This window comes from Anastrepha obliqua, chromosome 1 (assembly GCF_027943255.1).
Source record: "Anastrepha obliqua isolate idAnaObli1 chromosome 1, idAnaObli1_1.0, whole genome shotgun sequence".
NCBI lineage: Eukaryota > Metazoa > Arthropoda > Insecta > Diptera > Tephritidae > Anastrepha > Anastrepha obliqua.
Window position 1 is genome coordinate 84137412 of NC_072892.1, and position 14861 is coordinate 84152272.

Genomic DNA, 14861 nt, shown 5'->3' on the forward strand with positions numbered 1-14861 from the left:
TACATTTGATTTTTTAATGATGCGAAAGTCTAAGCAAAATGGAATAGGCAAAACAGAATTGCCTGCTAACTTTTTCAGCAAAAGTTTTAATTTCTACGCTTTTGAGTACTTTTTCTTCAGAATTTGCTCTGAAATAAAAAGTAGCTTTTCCAAGAGGACAACACGGATTTATTAAGTAGCTTCAAGATGGCTAACACAGGGTGAAAATTAGGCTACTTACATCACCTTTAATTATTGCTTCATGATGGAAATAACAACCAAACAAACCCGCTAGCACAGTAAAGGCTGCGAGATGAAGTAGTTGCCCGGAACCTAAACTCAATATAAGGGCCCGCAAAAGCCTCAGGTGGAAAGAGGTGAATATTATATCTGGTTATACTTTTCAAATAGATAATTAATAAAGATTTTTTTTAGTATTCGTCTGTGAACAACTGAAGAAACGGCTGCCTACACATGCCCGTATGTAAAAAAATGTACAAAACCTAGTATGGAACATGATTAGGATGTTTTATAAATGTTACGCTTACTAAAAGAGATCCTTTAGGTATCGAATACTACTCAAGCTCTTCAATCTCAATAACGTCCTTTAGGACACAATTTGATAAAATTTAACTTGTAGGCAAAATATTTTGGGAATCTCTTAAACGTTCAAATGCCTCGAAAACCTCGAAAAACAACGCTAGAAAACTTTATGAAAGGCAAATTATTCTTGAGTCATAGTTTTGCCTTTGTATCCGAATATTCTACGAACTTGTTAAAAGAAAACGAAAGACAAGCAAAACAAACTGGAAAGTGAAAGTATGCAACTCTAACTCAGAGCAACTTAATCGCCAATTAAAAGAAGGAAAAACACTATATCCAAAGCTCTGCCGAGTAGCGCCATGGAACTGGTGAACAAACGTGAGTGAAAATCAAATTTTATTACACTAAAGAATGTCCAGCTTTTTCATAAAAATTGCTGCGATTTTTTTCATCTAAGTGCGGTAAGACATTAAAAATTAACTTTTTGCCTTTAAAATCGAACTAAGTCGAGAAGGGTTGCTATTTGAAAACAGCTAACAATCAGAGTGGCAAAAACCAATTCATGAAGAATTTCCCCTTCTTTTTCTTCCTTACTGCATTCTGCGATTGATTTGTTTTTATTTTTTTGGTTTTTTTACGAAGGCTTACATAACAATAAAATTATTATTGGGCAGCAACTTGGTGCAGCGCCTTGGAGAGCGTCTATGAGAGTTTGCGATAAAAGTGTGACCAGGCCAAAAAGACGCGTGTATGGCGTAAAGTACTATAGTTTGTCGGCATGGACACAGTAGAGCAGGGCTTAGTTTGAATAGGTGGAATTGAGGAAAAATAACGCCTGTATCTGCACCACTCAGATAGTAGTTTTTTCCATCGGGCTTAATAAGCCGATATATGTCCTCACAGATGTTTAATTTTGTAAGGGTAGGAAATAATGATATCTTGTGTACTTCTAATGTCGTGGTTTATTTGCTTATATCCCTTTTTTGCTTGGAAATACGACAAGCTAGCAGAGACAATTCCAAATTGTCCTCTATTTCGTACGGAATAATGCATCGAATTGAATATTGCAGTAGCTTCTGTTATGAAAACTGCGATTTACTAAAAAGTTAACTAAAGTTAAGTAAACAATTATAACGGGTGATCAATTAAGAGGAGTTTTTTTCATTTGCGTTTTTTTTACAGATCGCGCTCGAGTTGTGGCAAACTGTCATCGTGGATTTGTTGAACAGCGTTTGGCATTTCATCATGGAAAGACTCACACCGCAACAACGTCTACAAATTGTTCAACTGTATTATGAAAATCAGCGTTCTGTGACAAATGTTTTTCGTGCGCTTAGACCGCATTATGGTCAACATAATCGGCCTGCCTTAAACACTATTCGACATACCATCAACAAATTTGAATCCGAATATTCATTGGTGGATAATTCTCGACCGAATAGACCACGTCCAGCAAGAAGCATTGAGAATATAGCGGCAGTAGCAGAGAGTGTACGTGAAAACCGCGATGAATCGATTCGGCACCGTTCTCAGCAACTTGGACTGTCGTATGGAACAACTTGGTCAATTTTACGGAAGGATCTTCATTTAAAAGCATACAAAATACAGCTCGTACAAGAACTAAAGCCAAATGACCTTCCTGCACGTCACCGTTTTGCTGATTGGGCTCTTGAAAAGATTGAAGAAGATCCACTGGTTTCGAGCAAAATTTTGTTCAGCGATGAGGCGCATTTCTGGCTCAATGGTTACGTCAATAAGCAAAATTGCCGTATTTGGGATGAAGAGCAACCAGAACAGGTTCAAGAGCTACCTTTACACCCAGAGAAAACAATGGTCTGGTGTGGTTTATGGGCTGGTGGAATCATCGGTCCATATTTTTTCAAAAATGATGATGGCCGCAACGTAACTGTGAATGGTGCTCGCTACCGTACCATGATATCGGACTTTTTGCTACCTGAAATTGAATCTACGACATTTGGTTTCAACAAGACGGAGCCACTTGCCATACAGCTCGTGAAACAATGACTTTATTGAGAAGTCATTTCGGAGAGCAGCTGATTTCACGTTTAGGCCACCAAGATCTTGTGATATCACACCTTTGGACTTTTTTCTTTGGGGATTCGTGAAGTCCAAGGTCTATGCTGATAAACCAGCTACGATTGAAGCTCTGGAAGCCAACATTAAGCGTGTTATTTACGACATACCAGTCGAAATGCTCGAATGAGTGATTGAAAATTGGACCTTCAGAATGGACCACCTTAAGCGTAGTTGCGGCCAACATTTGAATGAAGTCATATTCAAAAAGTAAATGTCAAAGAATGTCCTTTCAAATGATAAATAAAGGTTTTGAACATAATTTACATTTTTGTTTTTTTTAACTATTGAAAAAAGCACCTCATGATTGATCACCCGTTAGTACTTATAAAAAACAAATACAAAACTAGAAAAGCTTGAGTCAAATAATTCGAGCAGCATTAAAGTTCTAACTGTGTTTTGGTTAAAAAATTGATACATCTTATATAGCACATTTCACTTTTTCCAGGCATTTTGTATTTTGGTTTTATATTTGCTTTCTTTTCGTGTTTCAGTTAATCACCTAGTAATTAAAATCCGCGACATTACACAAAGTCGCGACTTCAAGCACCACAAGGGAAGCTTTTCTATATCACTCTTAAAGTTCTATATCTCCATAATTTTTCCTCTGATTTATTTGAAACTCTGGCACAATAATAATGAAGCATTAAATTTTAGGAAAATGCAAAAAAAACTGTAGTAGTTTTTGGAAAAAGTTAGTGAAATGAGCCTAAAGTCTTATTAGTTTCAAGTTGCCCTTACTAAATTCTTTCGGCTAAAGTTCTATATTTCCGGAAGTTTTCCTTTGATTTGAATAAAAAAAAAATAAAATAAAATTGATTTTTGGAAAAAAAGTCTAATCTGCTTAACCTTTGATCATCGACGTGAGAAGAGCTTAGCCGACAATAACCAAATCCAATACTAAAGAAGCCTGTGTTGAAGTAGTCAAATTTACAGCAGCTACACTTAGTGCTCATGTTGATGCATTACATGAAATGTAAAAAACTGCAATATTTTCCTTTTGAACTTAGCAATATAATGGGAGGAAGCGATAAACAGAAATACAATTTTTTCTTAGAATTGTTTTTTTTGTATAATAATACTCTTGCTATTGTGTGCACTAAAGTAGGAAGATCGTGTTTATAGTTCAGTTTTTTTACATTTTTAAGATAAAGTATACGTTTTCAAATTTAAAAAATATATACATATTCTCAAAAATATCTACAGAAATTATAAGTTTTTTTTTCGAAAAAATATTTTTTTTATGTATGTTTTATACAAAAAACTATAGAAATGTTAAAAGTCCATTGAATAAATCTCAAAATATTAAATTTTTTTTTAAATTTTCTTAATTCACTTTTACTATACTTGAGTCTACAAATAACTAGATGAATTGACGACAATGGTTAAAGTACTTGAATCACCTGACTTAGAATCGCTCCAATGCACTTTCATTTCGGATCTAACGGAAGATATCAAAATGCAGTTGCAAATGCGAATGGCGTCAGCAGATTGCGTTATTGGGATATACTAATAACTTTTTGGCCTATTGTTGGTGTTGCGGATCATGACGATATGTAGTTTCATCAAAAAGGTCCGACATATCACGCATAGCCTACGAGCAACCTGGTCATTACGTGTGAAAATGTTCGGAAAAACAATTTCACGATATTCCGCAGTACATGGAAATGCCTTAGACTCTTTTCTGAACGGAAAGCCCAAAAATAGAGTTTTAGTGAATAAAACAGAAACAAAAATAATATCACCAAATAGAGCTTTCAAAGATAATATTCGGCTCGAAATTCCAAGGATGGAGCCTGAATTATGGCTGAATATTTAAATTTTACTAAAAGAATCGGTGTCCAAATTGTGGACTCTGTTAATAAAGATACGAGCTCCCACTAAAAATTTGAATTTTAAAAACAGACTCGAGCTTGAAGGATTTTGTATATGAAAGTATTGACTGTTAACTTCGTACAACAAAGAAATGTTCGATGGGAAACTAACGAACCTTTAAATATGGTCTTACCGTTTAACGATTCTCATTAACTTTCGCTATTGCTTTCTAAACCGATCTCGATTCCATTGAAGGTCGGTCGGCTACGTGGAAAGTAAACATCTTATCACCTTACAGATGAAAGTGTTAAATTACGCACATATCTTCTAATATCTGCTTTTTCAATAAAGCTTACATCTATTATATTTATCATCATTACCATCAACGAGTTTTTACTGATAAACTCATACTTTTATGATATCATATCCAAATAAATATTTATTTATTTTTCATCAATTACTTTAAGTGTTTATGAGTACCCTTTTGACGCTTTTCAAAAAACTTTGAACATCACTTGCAAATCAATGCTTCTACTGCGATTCACATCAGTAAAATCACCGCAACACCACAACTTGAAATGCCACGCTCACCGCCAAACGCCGCTTTGACGACAAGTTTCCAATAAAAACGTCGAAGAAAATGGATACTTGGAAAACTTTTCAAATTCGAAATTTCTAAAATAGCCTAAAAGTGTTCGTAGCCGCTCAGCTCTATGCCACATTCGTAGTATGAATGGAATTCTTAATTGGAAAACTTTGGCAAAACCAAAGAAAAGTGGCCAAAAGCGGGCAATGTGCAATAGAAAATGGCAAGAAGAAAATACCGAAGACAGGAGACGCCACAAACAGTAAAAGATATACCGGCGGTAACTGCGGCGCATAGAAAGAATTGTACGAGTGATAGTGGGAGCAGCAGCGGCAATACACCGCAATGATGCTACGTTAAAATTGGAAAAGTCCATTACGGCTAAAGTGAAAATTCAACAGGAAGCGGCGGCAGCAGCAGTAATATATACAAGTACATACATATGTGCCTACACATTTAAGCTACCAAATGGCATGAAATTGCTCCACAAAAACAACAATAAACTTTAAAGTTGCAACAACTTGCACGCAACATGCTGTCACTGCTGCGACTGAGGCAAGTACTGATTGGGAACAGCGTTTGCATTAGTGTTTAAAATCCGATAGCGTTGTTGTAGTAGCAATCGTAACATTTGTTGTTGTTCTTGTTGTTATCATTTTCCGATTGTATGGCATTTTGCTTGATTTGCACTACAAGCGCTCTTATTGCTGTTATTGGTTTTGTAGCAACAAAACGTCTTGATGGCCAAAAAGAGGTTGATTAGAGAGGTGTTGTTATGTGCATAGCCTAGGTGTGGGTGCAAGTTCAGCGCCCAGCGTGCAGTTGAATATACATATTGTGCTCAGGCAGATTGCGCCATCAGCAATGCCGAGTGTTGTTGCATTGCTGTTAAGCTGCCGGGGCATGTTGTTGGGGCTTGTACAACAAGTTGTTGTGCGGTTAAACGCAGAAATCTTCGGCTTTGTTAATGTCATTTGTGCTTGCAACTGAGAACGAATAGCAAGCGTTGTTTGCGGCAATGAAATAAAAAATTAAAGAAAGATTTTATGCTGGTGTCTACATACACTTTTTCTTTTTTTTCGATTTCCAACATTTAATTAAAGATTAATGTACAATAAATAAATTAAAAGCCGGCTTTAACTATTAATTCTTTATTCTGCTATATGTATGTATATAATTGGTAAGCACATCTTTCGGGGGGTGTTTCGCCGAGCTTAACGACCAAATCATGGTGTGGATTTTGATGTTTTCTTACATTTTTATGCTACCGCCGATGAGCGGATAGTTTTCTATGAGGAGCTCTTTCTGGACGGAAATCCACTCAGAAGTTGGGCAACGCCTACCTATGGGGAAAAAGATTTCAAACCAGCGACAAGCGAATGCTTTGTTTAATTTCTTGATAATGTATTCTTTTAGTGGGCGCAGAGGGCCGAACTACGTTTTCTCAACACAATTAAGTTGATTTTTACGAACGGGTCACTGGCCTGACACAACCTATTGTTCAACAGTGGGATTTGCGGTGCAATTTAAGGTGTCCACACTCCCTTTGCGACCATTTTTTACAGCTCGGGCCTTCTCACATTAGTTCACTTCATAATGGTTATCAAGAAGCTATCCAGTGAACACCTAGCTGAAGCTGAAGGTTTTGAGCTGCTTGAACAATTCAACAAAGGAGTCGCTTCTGGTCATGCCCTGGCAAACAGAAAGCTTTCAGCAATAGGCACCTCTGTGAAAAGCCCCGAATCACAGTCATGTATAAATTCATTCGGTCATTCTATTTTGCTTCTAGAAATTAATTACCTAAATATCGACGACATTTAGTTCCAACAAGACGGCACAACTTGACATACAGAGCGCTTAACAATCTATTTATTGGACTGATGTAACTGACAATGTAACTCGTAGCTGCGGCGGACGTATGCCGAATATCATATTAAAAAAATAAATGCTTTGAGTTAATCTACCAGATTATAATAAAAACAAATTTATTATAATTAAATTCAATATTTCCGTTTTGTATTTATTATCATTTTAAATTCTCAAGATCTTAAAAAACACCCGATGAATTAAAAAATAGGTTTGCTCTATCGATTAATTAAATAAAATATCATTCCAATATCGTCAGTCTACTCTACACCAGAGTTTGTATACATATATAAATAAACAAAATTTATTTTATTACATTTACTTTTCCCTTTAAACGCTTGTGGTATCAATAATCAAAGTTTCTCCCAAATATGCTATTAGTAGTCAGGTTACGTTTTGACTTAACAACTTTACATATAATATACTAAATTAACAAATTTCCAAATAAATGCTGTCATGCATGCGGCATAAAATCTTAATAAATTTTCACTGCTGGACACGTAACTCAAACTCAACTAAAGTAGTTGTTGTGTGACCAACCCTACAAAGTGTTGCTTCTCAACTGACGCATACAACCCATGGCCCACTCAAGTATCAAAAAAAGACCAAAAACAAGAAATTAATTAAAAGAAAAATTGTCGTGTTATCTAACCTTTGGAATCTAAAATCAAAATATTCCGTCGGCTATTTATACAATACACACACGTACACATAAGCAACCCCTGGTAAATTTACTCTACTACACTACAACGAAAATTGACGAGTAGGCACGAGTATGTAAATCTACCCCTCATCATTAAGCAGGTTTTGCCCTAAGTTATGTACTTTTGTTATTCCACAGCTTGTTTTTCATAAAATTGCACTCATGTCCACTCAACTATCTTTCTTTGGACATTAGAGAAGTTGTTTGTTTGGGTGCTCGAATTTTCTTCGTTTAATTTCTGTATATAATTATCAAATTTGTATGCCACATATGAGCCTGAAATTACATACGCAAATTCTCTAATTTACTCATTCTTCATCCAACTTATACTTTACCAGTATTGTCCGTTTTCCATTGATTGTTTTCACCAGCGCATCAGCAAACAGCAACCAGTTTTTGGTTTGAAAATGTTGTTAGTTTGGCATATAAATATCCTTTTTATTACTCCTAATTGCAGTTACTCCTAAAGCATGTAAAACAGAAAAGTTCCATGTGCTTTTATTCGAAGAAATTAGAGGAAATTTCGTATTATTTAATTTGGCTTTGTTCTTGAAAGTATTTGTTTTCTAGCAGCCAAGATAATTTTTAATTTTTTTGAGATCTATTTGAACATTAAGAAATTATTTGGACGTAATGATATTCTGGTATTAGAACTTTTCAGTAGATTTCCCATACACCATAAGACTTTCATGTTGTCGTGAAACGATTTCCTTCAACAAACAGCGGTTAGTATTTTGTCATTCTGAAGCGGGGTAACCTATAGGTCCATTATATCACCACTCCTTAACTATCAGCTTAAATATGCATATGGGTGTTATTACTTAAAATCAGTTTAAATACCATTTATGGTTTCGAATTCATACGGCTATTTTGGTTATCTTGACGTGTCTCTAACGTGAAACGATGCAAAAAAAATAATTTTAAAAAATTAAAAAAAATAAAAATTTAGTTTTTCTTTTTGAGTATTTGGTTTATAAGATCCCGTTTCTTATGAGCTCTTCAACTGTTTATAGGATTGGACCAAGACTTCATTGTATTCACTACAAACGCAGATGAATTTCTGAATTTGGTCCTTCCATTGTCTTCGCAGACTCTTTCGCTTTCGTTATTAATTCGAAGGGGTTTCATCATCCATACGAGTATATGTCATATGTCAAATCCAACTCAGGTGTGTATTTAAATAGAAACTGTTTGATTTTAGAGTTTTAAGCTTTAAATTGAAATTTAATAACAAGTTACATCCTTCTTTCGTCTTTCGTGTCTTGCATGTTTTAAATTTCGGCATAAACTCTCTGTTTGTTCGCAAACTTGGTTGCCAGATTTAAAACTGCTCTATTCTGTAGTAGGTTAACTGATCTTATATTTTCGCGTTTTATATTGTCTAAATAAAATTATTTAGTATTTGTAATAATGAGATTATTACTTGTCATTTTCAATAATTAAAATTTAGAAATTTACTGGCGACTTTTGTCTAGCTTGTCCTATGCGAATCACTGTGCTGCGCAAAATTGGTTGAATAGGGCGGATGTTCGACTTCGGGTCGCTTATTCATTATTCCGACATGGAGTTCAACAAGAACATACCCTTACGATGTTCTGTTAGTTCAGCATCAGTAGCAATTTACATTAATTTTATGTAATATATCTGAATAAATAAAAACAGCTCTAATGCGAAGGAAAGTTAAATCAATTACTAATTAACAAAGGGGCGGACTGCATTCGAAAGAGGAATGCTGATGTTAAACATCTTGTTTTATCCACATTTTTAGTACTGGCAGCTTTATTTTACATATGAATGCAGATGATCTCGGATTTTGATCTGGACAAATTGCTGATCAATTTTTTCTGAATCTGCACTGTATAGAATTTTGCATGAAACTTTTAATTCTTCGTGGTAGTGTATTAGGTTTAAGATATTTAGATTTTTATATCCGCACGAAGTTGTGTTCAAATGTATTACAATTTTGTTTTCTTAGACCAAGGCTTACTAAGCCCATTGGTACTTTTGCCATAATGAGTAAGGGAACTGAAGAAATTAAAAACATAATTTTGTTTGCTTAAAAAAATTGTGTAAATTCTTAAAATTATTAGCATTATATATATAATTGACCTGTACATCCTTTGTCTGGTGTATGGCCGAACTCTTCCTCTAATCTGTGATCGATGTCTTGACGTTTTTCAACAATGGATGGATCGTTGGATGGTTTTTCAAGCTTTTTTTTGGAGTTTGCTCCTTAAGAAACGATATATTATATAAGGCCCACGGTATGAAAAAAATATGGGTAGTAAAATCGTGTGAATCACTGGCGTACGCTGACGGAAGTGTACGCTGACGGAAGTGACGCATTGCCCTTTTTCTATAGTGAGAAAAACCACTGCCTACCTTGTGGCGCTACTTTGTTGGTGAAAACTTGCAAGAAATATATTTTCCTTGTGGGTGCTAATTTTCAGTGAGAAATAGCACTGCCTACCTTGTGCAGTAGGAAATATATATTTCCTTGTGGATGCTAATTTCTAGTCAGAAATAACACTGCCCACATTTTGGTGCTTATTTCCGTTTCCTATCTAGTGCTTGTGCGTTCGTTGAGAACCTACATATACCAGTGATATCGTCTGAACCTTTGGAGGAGATTGTCTTCAAAAACCCTTACAATGGTTCACCTGCCAATTACACGCCAATGAACTACCGCTAAGACATTTGTTTGAATACATTGATGGCTCTACGTCTGAAAGCTTTAACGGTGAAATAGAGAAAAAATTGAAGGATTGTGAGAAGCTTTCTTTCGTCAATTATAAACCAATTATATTCACACTACCAGATATATCCAGTGAAAAAGATTTTAGTACGGATCAAAAATACCTATTTGATATTTGTAGTGCTATTATAAGTGGAAAAAAGAAAAAGCCCAAAAAAATTGTTCATTCCAGGTGGCTTACTATAGCGAATAGAATAAATAAATTTATATTTTTCCAGTAATATAGAAAAGGTCTTCATTTACTCCTTTTGCATATTAAATATATTTTTAAATATCACGGTAATCGTTCTTAAGGAGTAAACTCCAGTCGCGTGTCGGAGCTGACACACACACCTCTTTTTTATTTTTCTGCTTTAGTTTTCTATTTAACTCCTTCAAGGAACACCTTTAGCTCACACTTAAGTTTTCTGCCAAATTCCTCTTTGGCTGATTCCATCCGATGACATTTGGCTAAGGAATTTTGTGTGCTTTTTTTTGGCGAATTAAGGGGTTAGGGGTAGTCAGAGGCCCGAAAAAATGATGATTTTCACGAATTTTTTTTTGCTAACAAAAATAAAAACATAGCATAAAAACATCATGTTTTAACTTGACTTCACCAAAATTTCAAAAAAAAAAATTAATAATTGCAAAAGTTATCGCTGTTTGTGTGAAGCCCGTTTCTCCAGAAGTCCCTTGCGGTGAACATCACAAGTCCTTGCAGATTCATCTAAAACCAATCGGACAAGAAAAATTAGTTTTATTAATAGATAATCTTGTGCCTGATCGAAGCTTTTTTTTTTTTTTTTCAAAATGAACAAAATGGCGGCCTCAGAAAATTTTTTCCAGATTTTAGAGCAAAAAACCAATAGTTAATTGTTAAAAAAAATCGAAATTTTTGAAAAAAAAAATCCTTCGATCAGGCACAAGTTTTTTATGTTTTTCAAAAGCTGTATAAATTTTATTGAAATCTACGTAGCGGTTTTTAAGTTACAGTGTTCACCAGTTTGAAAAACATAGTTTTGAGAAAAACGCATTTAAAGTTTTGCTATCGGCTCCGGAGCGGCCGAGCGCCCTTTGTTAATTGTTGAATAACTTGAAAAGTGTTTGTCGGATTCACTTCAAATTTTTACACAGTATTTTTAAAACATTATACTTTAAGAAAATGCAAAAAAAAAAATGAATTTTTTGAAAATTCTGACTACCCCTAACCCCTTAATCGATGAAAAGATTCTTAGAAGTGTAGCCAAGATCAGACCGTTAATCGGCTCTCAGCGATTTTAAAGAAATAAGTTGATTGCCTGACGTAACCGGGGTTATTAAGAAAAAATCAATTCAGTCTCCACTAATTTTACTCCGTTGCCATCTGAATAACGACTGATTGGACGACTGTGTGTGAATATGCGTAAGTGTAGAAGTAAGCGGCCAGCATTCGGTTCTCGGCGACGTGGCAACCCAAGTTACTCTCACAATTTTGTTTCCCAGCACATCGGGTGAAAAACCTGATAATCTATCATCCTTGGCCTTGAAGTTCATCTCTCATTAAATCTCTTCTGTAGACCTCACACCCAATACTAGCGAAGGCGAGCCAAATGTACAGAAAGTGCACCACCGCCTTATCTTCCTCAAAATATGGTGAGAAAATGAGCCATTCTTGCATTCCTCTCACGTTCAAATATCTAAACAATACAAATGAGACAGACGGAAATATCAGAAGTTATTTAAAGTTCAATTTGCTCGGCAAATAAGGGCCTTGCGCTTAGCACAAGGAAGATAGATGAAATCTTTTCACAATGACTTAGTCACCTCGCTCATGAGGCCATGGTCTTTGACTTAAGTTTCTATTTTGATATTATCGAGCTTTAAAGACAGGTAGCACGATTCGGGACATGAATGGCAAGTGACTGACTTTTGGTAAATACCCACGTTTTGTTTCCACAGCTGGATGTCATGGCACAATAGCTGTATATGTGAGCTTAGAGGAATACTCGTACACTTATACGTATCAGTAAGCAAAAAATTCAAACTCCAAATAATCTGATCGAAAATAGAGAAAAATGTGCAAAAAAATGTAGCTCATCAAACCAGCATAATTTCACTGATTATGTTCAAAACTTTATAAAATTGCAATTCTCGATTGTAGGTACATTATGTGTGCAACAAAAAACGTGGCAAACACTGTGTAAACAAATTAACTAAAGTGCTTTATATCTCGTTTCTCATCTGTGGATTACATTAAAACACTAGAGCGTATAAAAACCCTACTGAACTGAGTACAAACAACACGAAAAGTAAGTAAAAATTTGCAAAGCACTTTAGAGTTAACCACAGCACGGCACACACATACGCAAACACACGGGTACCAGGACGTTGCTACATACGTGCAAACAGTTGCCAGAGGTTTCAGAATGTCTATAGGACGCAGCAACAGAAAGTAGGTGTAATGCGGGTGCACGCGTACTGAAGCTGGTATCCAAAAACAGATCATTATAAAAACTTTTTATCCCGATAAGTGCTGACATTGTAGGTACGAGATGTCGAGCGCTCTTGACTATCTGCTTATATTGTTTACGAAAGCGAAAGGATATGTGAGTGAACGGCATATAGTGCGCCAACCTTCCACCTAGACGCTGCTACATGCCGGCCATGTCACCTTAACCTGCAGCGCTACATTCATACATTCACCTCTAATTGAAACATTAAGTTTCACATCACGTACGCGCTGTCAGACATTCGTACAACCACAAGCTTCAAGGCGGGAGGGCAACTGAAATGCAAAGTTGTTGGTGAATGCAAAGTGAAGCTGGGATTTTGTAGTGGAAATATGACTGGTGTTGCACGGCTGCCACTTAAGTGGCGCAAAAATTCCGCTCCGGTTTGGAGCCAAGCCCAACAGCATCGTAATCAACGTACACCGTCCACAGTGCGGCACTGTGGCGCCAAGCGTCAGCTTCTTCATTTATTCCAACAGGATGTGTCTATCAAACTCCACCTTTTCTCTGCTATTATTATATTATAGTGTATGTGCATGTGTAGAATTAGTTGGTATGCCACACTTTTTCTGCGTTGCCATTTTCCTACATTAAATGTTAGTCTAAAGTGATTATCTCAGCGATTCGTTCGTGTGACGTCTGATTTGCGGTGGCCGTATCCATAACAGTTTACAGACGCACACACACACAGGCACCTTGAACATATACACCTACAGATATTTGCACACTTCGGCTATGAAATCTGCATAACAAAATCGTAACTGGTTTAAGTGGTAAGTAAATTCATTGGAAATGATATTGTAATTGAGTACGTAAAATGATATTCTGTGGTTGGGAATATTTTAGTGTAGCAAAGGTGTGCATTCGGTTGGGTATTAAGGTTAAGTGGCAAAGCATGATAATGAGTTAGGGTATTTTATTATAGAGGAAATGGAAGAGCAAACAAATCTCTGTATTGTTTCTCGAAAAATGTTAGATTGGAGTGGCGCAAAATTAATCATCCAATTTTGTTTTTCAAAAAAATGTGTACCAAAAAAATGAGTTTGAGTGGTAGAAATCTATATTTTGATCCATTTGAATGGACACGTGCACCCAAAAGTATGGCGAAACATTATTTGAACGAATCCAGTGCGTGATACCAATGAAACCTTTCTTGAGCGGACACTCACTGTCAGCTTTTGTCCGTCCAAGAGAGGTGTCCACTCAAAAGAGGATAACTTCTTCCGTTACCTTAGATTTGGTATAGAAAAAATGTCCACTTAAAAGAGGTGTCCGGCTAAAAGAGATGTCCGTTAGGGGATATTATACTGTACTTATATATAGAAAACTTTAAGCGGAAAAAATTGCAATTGATTATAAAAATTTTTTATGACGCTTTTCATTAGCAGCCTCGTTTGTAAAAATCTATGTGTTTATAGGATGATATTACTGGTTTTTTCAGTGGTGGAAATCTAGACATCTTTAATTGAGATTGGCCTGTTATAAGTATTTAAACTGTTTCTACAAGTGGCGTTTGCTCCCAGTAGGAAAAGATTACACCCCGCTACACCATAGAAAGCCGGGCTGAAGATTAGTCATATCAATCGACAAAAATAAAAAATGTTGAACTTCTTTAAAATCTTTTCACACACACAGTCACAGAGCACAACGCCAGTCTGTACTGGGGTTCTAGTAGATATTTCGAGTTCGTTTCCTCTATTTATCAAAGCGGAAAACGTTAGACACTCACAAGCATCGCGTTTGCCTTGTCCAATCCTCAAGGAACGAAAAACACAGAACTTGCGCAGAAATGAGCAAACAACTCACCAGTCGTTGTATGACCAGAAGTTTTGCAGAGTTGCATGCCCAATTCTGCATAAATTCTAAAGACTAAGAAAATATCGAATTCTTGCCGCACTTGCTTTGCTAATTTCGCACACTGCAAAAAATCTGTATGCTCTCATTGGAAGAGCTGAGGGGATTTGACGGCATTTACGAATATTATTGTTTTAAAACTATAATGTTTACCTTCCCGTTTAAGTGAACTTTACTTAAATGTGCATCCGTTTTTTT

General features: G+C 35.8%; 1 long non-coding RNA gene across 1 annotated transcript in view; it reads left to right on the forward strand.

Moving 5' to 3' along the window:
- Window positions 1-250: 250 nt before the first annotated feature.
- The window catches only part of LOC129252983 (uncharacterized), a 51812-nt gene continuing 37201 nt past the window's right edge, over window positions 251-14861 (forward strand). Inside the window, exons 1-2 of the long non-coding RNA XR_008583687.1 lie at window positions 251-356; window positions 415-983. This is a non-coding gene — a long non-coding RNA (uncharacterized LOC129252983). The remainder of the gene's footprint in view (window positions 357-414; window positions 984-14861) is intronic.